Here is a 13,803-nt window from a genome sequence, read left to right as displayed (position 1 = left end):
TGTTGCAGTCACTGGAAGACAGTTTATCTGTTTCTTACAAAACTAAACATTCTTTCACCATATAATTGAGCAATCATTCTCCTTGTTATTTACCCAAGGGAGTTGAAAACTTACATACACATAAAAACCTGTGCATGGATATTTATTTATGCATAATTACCAAAACTTGGAAGCAACCAAGACACCCTTTAGTAGGTGAATGGATAAACTGTGGTGCACCCAGGTAAGGAAATGTTATTTAGCAATAAAAATAAATGAGTTATCAAGACATGAAAAGACACAGAGGAACTTTAAATGCATATTACTAAGAGAAAGAAGCCAATCTGAAAAGTCTACATACTGTACGACTCCAACTATATGACATTCTAGAAAAGGCAAAACTATGGACAGAGTAAAAAGATCAGTGGTTGCCCAGAGTTTGGAGGGAGAGAGGAATACACAGGTGGAGCACAGGGGATTTTTGGGGCAATAAAACTATTCTGTTTGATAATATTGATACAATGGTGGATACAAGTCATTATGCATCTGTGAAAACCCACAGAATGTACAATACCAAGAATGAATTCTCATGTAAACTATGGACTTTGATGATAGTGATGTGTCATTGTTGGTTCATGGATTGTAACAAAGGTACCACTCTTGTACAGGATGTTGATGGTGAAGGAGGCTATGTATGTGTGCATGCAGAGTGTACGAGAACTCTATACTTTCCACTCAATTTTACTGTGAACCTAAAACCACTCCAAAAAATAGTCTATTTTTTTTTAAAGTCAAAAAAAGTCCATAACTTGTTACAACACATAAGATATATTTCATAATATTTCATGAATATTTTATAATATTCACATCAAAATACATGGACTCATTAACTGATATCACTAGATAATGAACTTACAGAGATCAGAAAACATATCATTCTACTGTCTTTGATTCTTCAGGGCCTACCACATTCACTGCTGCATGGTTAATGCTCAGTAGATATTAGGCAAATATATAACCCTTGACGAGACAAACTCTTTAACACAAGCAAATTCCTGTGAAAACAGATATGTGAACAGAAACAAACAGTATTTGTTTACAATTAATTTACCCTGCTTCTAGATTTTAATTATGTTATGCTTACATAATCAAATACCTGAAACAAGAGTACAACAGGATAGTAAAACTGCAAGAAGGGAGACTGATGGATTTAATTTCCACATTGACACTTCTTGTTTATTACTTTATTCATCAACTTACCCTTGGAAATATGTCGGCCACCGTGTAAACACAGCTCAAATGCCTTACAGATATTGTTATGTACCTAAAACTTTACCATTTTCTCATAAAAGTGAGAATGGATGCTGTTTTTGAGAAGAAATTAGGTCTTTGTGAATGTAATTGACTTGTCCAAAGTCATTACTGTCAATGGTAGGCTAACATTAAAACAGTTCTCTTCATTCTCCTTTGGTTTTCTATTTGCTAAGCGATGCAGCCTCACATTTACAGCTGGCAAAACTGAAATGCACAGTAATTAAGTGATTTACTCCAGGTCAGAGCAGAAGAACATGAGAGGCATGTAAACTTCAGGGGACTGACATAAGTTCTTCCCTATAGGCATCAACCATTGTGTAAGTCAATAATTAGACACAAAATCACTTCCATATTAACCACAGCATGGTTTCCAAATGGAACAGCAGCAAGCAATTTCTTCATAAGAGACATATCTAATACCAATTAGCAACCTCTGTCAAAATCTTTTAAAAGTTACATTTTTCCACTTTGATTCATCTTCTCCCATGTAAATGAACACCAATAGGAAGAAAAATTTCAAAACTAATTCACAGAGGAGCTTCAAGATGGCGGAAGAGTAAGAAGTGGAGATCACCTTCCTCCCCACATATACATCAGAAATACATCTACATGTGGAACAACTCCTACAGAACACCTACTGAACGCTGGCAGAAGATCTCAGACCTCCCAAAAGGCAAGAAACTCCCCATGTACCTGGGGAGGGCAAAAGAAAAAAGAAAAAACAGACACAAAAGAATAGGGACGGGACCTGCACCAGTGGGAGGGAGCTGTGAAGGAGGAAAGGTTTCCACACACTAGGAAGCCCCTTCGCGGGCAGAGACTGCGGGTGGCGGAGGGGGGAAGATTCGGAGCCACGGAGGAGAGCGCAGCCACAGGGGTGCGGAGGGCAAAGCGGAGAGATTCCCTCACAGAGGCTCGGCGCCGAGCAGCACTCACCAGCCCAAGAGGCTTGTCTGCTCACCCGCCAGGGCGGGCGGGGGCTGGGAGCTGAGGCTTGGGCTTCGGAGATCAGATCCCAGGGAGAGGACTGGGGTTGGTGGCGTGAACACAGCCTGAAGGGGTTAGTGCACCACAGCTAGCTGGGAGGGAGTCCGGGAAAAAGGTTGGAGCTGCCAAAGAGGCAAGAGACTTTTTCTTGCCTCATTGTTTCCTGGTACACGAGGAGAGGGGATTAAGAGCACCGCTTAAACAAGCTCCAGAGACGAGCGCGAGCCGCGACTATCAGCGCGGACCCCAGAGACGGGCATGAGACGCTAAGGCTGCTGCTGCCGCCACCAAGAAGCCTGTGTGCAAGCACAGGTCACTCTCCACACCTCCCCTCCGGGGAGCCTGTGCAGTCCGTCACTGCCAGGGTTCCGTGATCCAGGGACAACTTCCCCGGGAGAACGCACGGCGCGCCTCAGGCTGGTGCAACGTCATGCCGGCCTCTGCCACCGCAGGCTTGCCCCGCATCCGTACCCCACCTCCCCGCGGCCTGAGTGAGCCAGAGCCCCCGAATCAGCTGCTCCTTTAACCTCGTCCTGTCTGAGTGAAGAACAGATGCCAGAGGGCAACCTACACGCAGAGGCGGGTCCAAATCCAAAGCTGAACCCCGGGAGCTGTGCAAACAAAGAAGAGAAAGGGAAATTTCTCCCATCAGCCTCAGGAGCAGCGGATTAAATCTCCACAATCAACTTGATGTACCCTGCATCTGTGGAATACCTGAATAGACAACGAATCATCCCAAATTGAGGAGGTGGACGTTGGGAGCAACGATATATATATATTTTTTCCTTTTTCTCTTTTTGTGAGTGTATATGTGTATGCTTCTGTGTGTGACTATGTCTGTATAGCTTTGCTTTTACCATTTGTCCTAGGGATCTGTCTGTCCTTTTACTATTTTTTTTTAAGTATAGCTTTTAGTGCTTGTTATCATTGGTGGATTTGTTTTTTGGTTTGGTTGCTCTCTTCTTTCTTTCTTCTTTTTTTATTATTTTTTAAATTTCTTTATTTTTAATAATTATTTTTTATTTTAATACCTTTCTTATTTTATTTTATTTTTTCTTTCTTTCTTTCTACTTTTCTTCCTTTTATTCTGAGCCATGTGGATGACAGGGTCTTGGTGCTCCAGCTGGGTGTCAGGCCTGTGCCTCTGAGGTGGCAGAGCCGAGTTCAGGACTTTGGTCCACCAGAGACCTCTCAGCTCCGTGTAATAAGAAACAGTGAAAATCTCCCAAAGATCTCCATCTCAACGCAAAGACCCAGCTCCACTCAACGACCAGCAAGCTACAGTGCTGGACACCCCATGCCAAACAACAAGCAAGACAGGAACACAGCCCCACCCATTAGCAGAGAGGCTGCCTAAAATCATAATAAGGTCACAGACACCCCAAAACACACCACCAGATGTGGACCTGCCCACCAGAAAGACAAGATCCAGCCTCATCCACCAGAACACAGGCATCACTCCCCTCCACCAGGAAGCCTACACAACCCACTGAACCAACCTTAGCCACTGGAGGCAGACACCAAAAACAACAGGAACTATGAACCTGCAGCCTGCGAAAATGAGACACCAAACACAGTAAGTTAAGCAAAATGAAAAGACAGAGAAACACACAGCTGATGAAGGAGCAAGGTAAAAACCCACCAGACCAAACAAGTGAAGAGGAAACAGGCAGTCTACCTGAAAAAGAATTCAGAGCAATGATAGTAAAGATGATCCAAAATCTTGTAAATAGAATGGAGAAAATACAAGGAACGTTTAACAAGGACTTAGAAGAACTAAAGAGCAAACAAACAATGATGAACAACAAAATAAATGAAGTTTAAAATTCTCTAGAGGAATCAATAGCAGAATAACTGAGGCAAAAGAATGGATAAGTGAAATAGAAGATAAAAGAGTGGAAATAACTACCACAGAGCAGAATAAAGAAAAAATAATGAAAAGAATTGAGGACAGTCTCAGAGACCTCTGCGATAACATTAAACGCACCAACATTTGAATTATAGGGGTCGCAGAAGAAGAAGAGAAAAAGAAAGGGACTGAGAAAATATTTGAAGAGATTAGAGTTGAAAACTTCCCTAATATGGTAAAGAAAATAGTTAATCAAGTCCAGGAAGTGCAGAGATTCCATTACAGGATAAAGCCAAGGAGAAACACACCAAGACACATATTAATCAAACTATCAAAAATTAAATACAAAGAAAAAATATTAAAAGCAGCAAGGGAAAAACAACAAATAATATACAAGGGAATCCCCATAAGGTTAACAGCTGATCTTTCAGCAGAAACTCTGCAAGCCAGAAGGGAGTGGCAGGACATATTTAATGTGATGAAAAGGAAAAACCTACAACCAAGATTACTCTACCCAGCAAGGATCTCATTCAGATTCGACGGAGAAATTAAAATCTTTACAGACAAGCAAAAGCTAAGAGAATTCAGCACCACCAAACCAGCTTTACAACAAATGCTAAAGGAACTTCTCTAAGCAGGAAACACAGGAGAAGGAAAAGACCTACAATAACAAACCCAAAACAATTAAGAAAAGCGTAATAGCAACATACATATCGATAATTACCTTAAATGTAAATGGATTAAATGCTCCAACCAAAAGACATAGACTGGCTGAATGGATACAAAAACAAGACCCATATATATGCTGTCTACAAGAGACCCACTTCAGACCTAGGGAAACATACAGACTGAAAGTGAGGGGATGGAAAAAGATATTCCATGCAAATGGAAATCAAAAGAAAGGTGGAGTAGCAATTCTCATATCAGACAAAATAGACTTTAAAATAAAGACTATTACAAGAGACAAAGAAGGACACTACATAATGATCAAGGGATCAATCCAAGAAGAAAATATAACAATTGTAAATATTTATGCACCCAACATAGGAACACCTCAATACATAAGACAAATGCTAACAGCCATAAAAGGGAAAATCAACAGTAACACAATCATAGTAGGGGACTTTAACACCCCACTTTCACCAATGGACAGACCATCCAAAATGAAAATAAATAAGGAAACACAAGCTTTAAATGATACATTAAACAAGATGGACTTAATTGATATTTATAGGACATTCCATCCGAAAACAACAGAATACACTTTCTTCTCAAGGACTCATGGAACATTCTCCAGGATAGATCATATCCTGGGTCAAAAATGAAGCCTCAGTAAGTTTAAGAAAATTGAAATCGCATCAAGTATCTTTTCCAACCACAACACTATAAGACTAGATATCGATTACAGGAAAAAATCTGTAAAAAATACAAACACATGGACGTTAAACAATACACTACTTAATAACCAAGAGATCACTGATGAAATCAAAGAGGAAATCAAAAAAATATCTGGAGACAAACGACAATGAAAACACGATGACCCAAAACCTATGGGATGCAGCAAAAGCAGTTCTAAGAGGGAAGTTTATAGAAATACAATCCTACCTTAAGAAACAAGAAACATCTCAAATAATCAACCTAACCTTACACCTAAAGCAATTAGAGAATGAAGAACAAAAATCTCCACAGTTAACAGAAGGAAAGAAATCATAAAGATCAGATCAGAAATAAATGAAAAAGAAATGAAGGAAACAATAGCAAGGATCAATAAAACTAACAGCTGATTCATTGAGAAGATAAACAAAATTGATAAATCATTAGCCAGACTCATCAAGAAAAAAAGGGAGAAGCCTCAAATCAATAGAATTAGAAATGAAAAAGGAAAAGAAACAACTGACACTACAGAAAGACAAAGGATCATGAGAGATTACTACAAGCACCTATTTGCCAATAAAGTGTACAACCTTGAAAAACGGAGAAATTCTAGGAAAGCACAACCTTCTGAGACTGAGCCAGGAAGAAACAGAAAATATAAACAGACCAATCACAAGCACTGAAATTGGAAGTATGATTAAAAATCTTCCAACAAACAAAAGCGCAGGACCAGATGGCTTCGCAGGCGACTTCTATCAAACATTTAGAGAAGAGCTAACACCTATCCTTCTCAAACTCCTCCAAAATATAGCAGAGGGAGAAACCCTCCCAAACTCATTCTATGAGGCCACCATCACCCTGATACCAAAACCAGACAAAGATGTCACAAAGAAAGAAAACTACAGGCCAATATCACTGATGAACATAGATGCAAAAATCCTCAACATTACTAGCACACAGAATACAACAACACATTAAAAGGATCATACACCATGATCAAGTGGGGTTTACCCCAGGAATGCAAGGATTCTTCACGATATGCAAATCAATAAATGTGATACATCATATTAACAAATTGAAGAATAAAAACCATATGATCATCTCAATAGATGCAGAAAAAGCTTTCAACAAATTTCAACAACGATTTATGATAAAAACCCTCCAGAAAGTAGGCATACAGGGAACTTACCTCAACATAATAAAGGCCATATATGACAAACCCACAGCCAACATCATCCTCAATGGTAAAAAACTGAAAACATTTCCACTAAGATCAGGAACAAGACAATGTTGCCCACTCTCACCACTATAATTCAACATAGTTTTGGAAGTTTTAGCCACAGCAATCAGAGAAGAAAAACAAATAAAAGAATCCAAATCAGAAAAGAAGAACTAAAGCTGTCACTGTTTGCAGATGACATGATACTATACATAGAGAATCCTAAAGATGCTACCAGAAAACTACTAGAGCTAATCAAAGAATTTGGTAAAGTAGCAGGATACAAAATTAATGCACAGAAATCTCTTGCATTCCTATACACTAATGACGAAAAATCTTAAAGTGAAATTACAGAAACACTCCCATTTACCATTGCAACAAAAAGAATAAAATACCTAGGAATAAACCTACCTAAGGAGGTCAAAGACCTGTACTCAGAAAACTATAAGAAACACTGATGAAAGAAATTAAGGATGATACAAACAGATGGAGAGATATACCATGTTCTTGGATTGGAAGAATCAACATTGTGAAAATGACTATAATACCCAAAGCAATCTACAGATTCAATGCAATCCCTACCAAACTACCACTGGCATTTGTCACAGAACTAGAACAAAAAAATTCACAATATGTATGGAAACATAAAAGACCCCAAATAGTCAAAGCAATCTTGAGAAAGAAAAACAGAGCTGGAGGAATCAGGCTCCCAGACTTCAGACTATACTACAAAGCTACAGTAATCAAGACAGTATGGTATTGGCACAAAAACAGAAATATAGATCAGTGGAACAGGATAGGAACCCCAGAGATAAACACATGCACGTATGGTCACCTTATTTTTGATAAAGGAGGCAAGAATACACAATGGCGAAAAGACAGCCTCTTCAATAAGTGGTGCTGGGAAAACTGGACAGCTACATGTAAAAGAATGAAATTAGAACACTCCTTAACACCACACACAAAAATAAACTCAAAATGGATTAAAGACCTAAATGTAAGGCCAGACACTATCAAACTCTTAGAGGAAAACATAGGCAGAACACTCTATGACATACATCACAGCAAGATCTTTTTGGACCCATCTCCTAGAGAAATGGAAATAAAAACAAAAATAAACAAATGGGACCTAATGAAACTTAAAAGCTTCTGCACAGCAAAGGAAACCATAAACAAGACAAAAAGACAACCCTCAGAATGGGAGAAAATATTTGCAAATGAAGCAGCTGACAAAGGATTAATCTCCAAAATACACAAACAGCTCATGGAGCTCAATATCAAAAAAACAAACAACCCAATCCAAAAATGGGCAGAAGACCTAGACATTTCTCCAAAGAAGATATACAGATTGCCAACAAACACATGAAAGAATGCTCAACATCATTAATCATTAGAAAAATGTAAATCAAAAGTACAATGAAATAACACCTCATACCAGTCAGAATGGCCATCATCAAAAAATCTACAAACAATAAATGCTGGAGACGGTGTGGAGAAAAGGGAACCCTCTTGCACTGTTGGTGGGAATATAAATTGATACAGCCACTATGGAGGACAGTATGGATGTTCCTTAAAATGCTAAAAATCGAACTACCATACGACCCAGCAATCCCACTACTGGGCATATACCCAGAGAAAACCATAATTCAAAAAGAGTCATGTACCACAATGTTCATTGCAGCTCTATTTACAACAGCCAGGACATGGAAGCAATCTAAGTGTCCATCGACAGATGAATGGATAAAGAAGATGTGGCATATATATACAATGGAATATTACTCAGCCATAAAAAGAAACGAAATTGAGTTATTTGTAGTGAGGTGGATGGACCTAGAGTCTGTCATACAGAGTGAAGTAAGTCAGAAAGAGAAAAACAAATATCGTATGCTAACACATATGTACGGAATCTAAAAAAAAAAAAAAATCGTCATGAAGAACCTAGGGGCAGGACGGGAATAAAGACGCAGACCTCCTAGAGAATGGACCTGAGGAAATGGGGAGGAGGAAGGGTAAGCTGGGCCAAAGTGAGAGAGTGGTAGTGTATATATGGACATATATATGGACATATATACACTACCAAATGTAAAACAGATAGCTAGTGGGAAGCAGCCACATAGCACAGGGAGATCAGCTCGGTGCTTTGTGACCACGCAGAGGGGTGGGATAGGTGGGGTGGGATAGGGAGGGTGGGAGGGAGGGAGACGCAAGACAGAAGAGATATGGGGATATATGTATATGTATAGCTGATTCACTTTGTTATAAAGCAGAAACTAACACACCATTGTAAAGAAATTATACTCCAATACAGATGTTAAAAAAAACAAAAAACAAAAACAAAAAACTAATTCACGTCGCCAACAAGTCCCTGCCCAAGGATAAACAGAATCAAGAAACAACAGGAAATGGAAGATATTCCATTCTTCCGTTTCCTTCCTCCCAAAATTATGCTCAATATAAACCAATAGGTTGACATCAGTTTTAAAAATTTTAAGTCCAGGACTCAAGTATAGCTTGTTTTAAATCCTGAGAGTGGGAATCCTGGATAATCCTGAATCAGGATATAAAGAGCCAACCTGTGTAATGCAGAAAAGCCATATAGGAATAAACAACCATTACCTGCTACCAGGAACACAGCCCTAACTAACTTTGGAGAACAGTATATTTCCCTGGACCTTGGATAATTCAAGTCTCAGAATTATTTTGTGACAGAATTACAATATTCAAGGTTAATAGTAAACAAGCAGAACTCTCATTCCTACAACTAGTCTTCAGTGTAAGTCCACCCCAACCTTCCTTTCTTCTTTTAGAACTATTGATCCTACTTTCAACTCTTTTGACCATATCTGTGGAATTTCTTCCCATTGTTACAGTCGTACCTTCTGAATGCTTTTTCTACCTTCTATATTTATCTGAAACTCTCTCCTGTATGCATTCCTCCTCACAAATTCTTGACCTCTTAAAATTCACTTGAGCTACCCACTCCCAGGACTGCACCAAGGATTATGTCATAATAGATTTCTACTCAACATTTTCTCGAAAACTTCAATCTCTAGACCACTAGTTTTCCTATCCTTCCTCATCCAGCATGGACACTACACTAAGGTAAATCATCTGAGCCATACCACACTGTTTATAGTCTCATTAAATCCATAATCCCCCTTTTCCTTCCATTTTCCTACCTGGTAAAACCCTGCCTCTGGATCAATGCTATAAATAGCCCTCTCTGCTATCATAATCAAGAGGCTGAACACTTAAGGAGAAAATTATCCAAGAGTGCAGATTTGTGCCACTACAAATTCATAGTCTCCAACCTCAGTAATATCAGTTTCCCTCTTCTAATATCTTCAGTCATTATCCCACACTACTTCCATGCTCATTAAGCCCCATAATGAATCCTTGCTCCACACACTGTCTAAAGATGATCTTGCGTCCTATTAATGCCATCTGGTAAGATCTCTGTTAAGTTCTTGTCACTACTACCTATTATGTCCATAGTCACAGCCATCTTATCAGCTTTCCTCTAGCCACAAAAAGAAAGATTTTCCTCCTCCTGTTTAAGGTCAATGTTCTACCTATACCTTGAATTACATACCTCTTGCTTTTTCTTTGATTTTTGCCAAATGATCCTTTATCTCTGAATTTTTCTCCTCATTGGCTTTTCCCCTTCAGCCTAAAAACATGCCGAAGCCTCCCCCAATCTACAAGGAGTTTCTCTTGATACTGTGTACCTCTCTCCTTCCTAAGGACCCAAACTTCACAGAGGGGTAGACTCTGTGTTCTGACTCTACTTTCTCAGAGATCACTCAACAAAGGAATCCAGATTCTGCCACCATTACTCTACTGAAATTGCTCTTGCCAAAGTCGCTAGTGACTTCACATAACCAAATAAACACTTTCTTTTTGGGTCTTGTAGATGCATTTAACACTACTGATCAATCACATCTTCTTTCTTGAAGCTCTCTTCAGTGTTTTCTTTGATACTGTTCTCTGGTGTTTCCCTCTCCCTCTCCTTCTCCCTCTCCGCCCCCACCTCTTTTCTATAAAACACATGTGTGCTATAAAAAACATTAGACACCCACAAGTTGCTGGCTCCCTTCTTACCTATGGTTCTGCTTCTCTCTCTCTCTGTGAGGCTAAAACATTTGTTAGGAAATCAGATTGTACACAGACTAAAACTTTGTATATCATTAAATAAAATTCATCTTTCAATATCGGGGCTTAGAATATAGGAAAACATAGGCAATCCTTGTGGGATAGGGCAGCTAGCTGTCTGGTTTGAAACTAATAGCCAGGATTTCTAACAAATATATTCTTTCATCTTAGCCCTAGCTAGTTTCATGGATGAAGCTTAGAACAAGCTGCCAGGATAGGCCTCTGCACAAATGACATCAACATCAAGTTTTGTAAAGTCTGAACCTGTTACCCCACTATCCAAGGAGGCCTCAACTGCTGGATATATTTTAACTCCCACATGGGACATGTGCCCACACAGTGCAGCACCCCTCAGAGTGATTCCCTGCTCCTCTCCTCTCCCTTCTCTGTTTCTGCTGTGTGTGTTTAAGGAGTACATGGGATAAAAAGTTGCTATAAAACACACTACACACCCACAAGTTGTTGGCTCTGTTTTTACCACATGGTTCTGTTTCTATCTGGCCCTTTAGTCAAATAGCCGGCCAACACCCTTCCTTTTATAAGCTAGCCTAAAACGAAAATTCTGAATGCTGAAAACAAAATGTAATGGCAAGCAGAGGAATTGATGGAAGCAGGTGTCAGGTATCTATTCACACACAAATTCCCAGTACTCCAGAATCAATTAATTTAACAAGTGATTTTTAAAATGCAAACACTCTCCAGAGTTGTAAAATAGACTGGTAATTTTTCATAGCACTTACAAGTTGGAAATATTTATTTATTTATTTAGTCACTTACTTACTTATTTACTTATTTATTTTTTATTAACTTGTTCCTGCCTCTCCTCACTAAAACTCAGGTTTCATGAGTTCAGAAACTTCATTTGTCTTTTTCACAGCTGTACCCACAATACAAATATTCAATACATACTTTTGAATTACTGAATGAATTCTTAACCTTTGTAGAGTATTTTAAGGAATGACTCTTACCCTCTTGTATAAAAGCCTTGGTATTAATAAAAACGGATGGACGGTAAGAGCTGATTTTAAAAAACAGAGCATGGAAAGAAGGAAGACCTTTGGATTATGCAGTTGCTAATATTGTTCATAGTGGTGGTGATCGTGGTAGGTAGGGGTGCTGGTGGGTTCCCCACTAGACTCTATGAATCTAGTGTGCAGAGTTAGTCATCTAAGAACTTGAGCTAAAATAAAGGTGTCTGGCATGAATAAAGTGGAAAGCTTTTCAAACAGCTTTTTACTGACAAAGAACAGCATATAGTTATTGGTGTGTGCATGCATGCATGTGTGCATGTGTGTGCACAAGTGTGTGCACGTGTGTGCCACATACTTTGTCTACTTTGAAATATTTCCTAATATCTTATTGGTGACTGTGCAACAGAAAACATCTTGGTTCTATAGTACTAGACTGTTAGTAGTTTAAAGAGCAAACAAACATATTAAAAAATAACATAGAATAATAATGAAAGTGAAAACTCTGGACCTGTGCTCACATCTTGGTCCAAGAAACTCAGTACATTTCCAGCCCCCGCACTTGGAAGTCCAAGAAACAACGAGTGGAATTCACTAAGAAGGTCTGGTTCTGAAAGTTTTAAATTGCCTGAAAATAACCTTTATTTGGGAAGAATCTCAATTCAAAAGGGAATAGAGGCTTAGTGTGAAATTTTGCACCTGGAGTTAGTGGTAAAGCCAAACTTTGCAGGGTTTAAATCATGTGGTGATGCTGTAGGCAAGCAAATATGGGTCCAAGAAATTAAATGACAATACTCTGCTGGATCCAGAAAGTGATAACTAATGTAACAGCTGTTTCTTCTTCACAACTGTTAATATGAAGATAGAATGTTTGCACTTTCTCATTTTAAATATTGATTCTTGTTTGCTTATTAGTCAGGCATACCAGAGTCATTTGCTGTTAGATGTACTTTGCACTGTTGTAAATATATCTACTTCAATAAATTATATGGCTTTTCATTAACTCTCCCAGGTACCACACAATGAGACTGTTTGAATGGCTTGCCAGCTTCTCCCACTTTTTGCCCATTAAATATATGACGTTACAACAGGAAGCAAACAGCACCAGCCCCCGTAATGTCCTTCTGTTTTGGACATTCAGAATGACTGTACCATGTGTGTAAGTTCTCTTTCCACCCTGGCCAAATCAGAAAAGACATTTCTCAGGGACATTTCCAGTTACGCAAATTAACAGATGCATTGTTTAACCTAAGATGAATAAAATGCTTTAAGATTATTAGTTACAAAATAAAATAATTATTTTCCTCTATAATTTACTGATATTAAAAACACACTTAAGAATAAAAAGAAAAATCTGGAAAATTCTTTAGATTTTAGAAAAAAATTTAAAAGTTTAGCTAAATCATCTGTAACTGTACACCATATCACTATAATTTAAGTATTCTGTGGTTGTCACTACCGGTTATTCAGTGCTGCTTCTCCTTCCTCCTTCTGAAAGTAGAATCCACATTCCTGGTCACAATAAGCAAATGGCTCACCCTTGGTAAAACCTTGGTAAACTGAGTGCCTTGGCCCCAATGATTGGATAAGAACTGTCATGTGATCTAAGGCAGGCCACTTAGAGTTTTCCTTAGGGTTTATCTGGCTGAAACTTTCATGGAAAACATTCTTCTTTGTCAGAGGTTGTAAAGACATATCCCCAGAGATACTAGGCAATCTTTTTCCTCACCACATGGAGAATCCTAAAAAAGCCTTAGCTTAGAGACCAGCAAAGATAAGGGACTGACAGTAAGTGCTAACGTCATCAAGGTCTTTGTTTCTCACCCTTGACCAAGCAGGTATATGGCCATGCAGCTACCCCATTTGCCATCTGATAATTCTTCCTATTTGTTTTAGATGGTTTGAATTGGGCTTCAATCACTTTCCACAAAAGAAGCTCTAAAATATCTTCTCTTAAATAA

The 13,803-nt window shown here is 38.7% G+C and overlaps 1 long non-coding RNA gene across 1 annotated transcript in view; it reads right to left on the bottom strand.

Annotated features, from left to right (window-relative positions):
* Positions 1 to 13,803, bottom strand: part of LOC309622542 — a 608,620-nt gene that overhangs the window by 276,350 nt on the left and 318,467 nt on the right. The gene's annotated exons all lie outside the window — the stretch shown is intronic.

The sequence above is a fragment of the Balaenoptera borealis genome, assembly GCF_965194805.1.
Source record: "Balaenoptera borealis genome assembly, chromosome: 2".
Lineage (NCBI taxonomy): Eukaryota > Metazoa > Chordata > Mammalia > Artiodactyla > Balaenopteridae > Balaenoptera > Balaenoptera borealis.
Note: the sequence above shows the minus strand (reverse complement) of the source record. Positions and strands in the feature narration are given on the sequence as shown.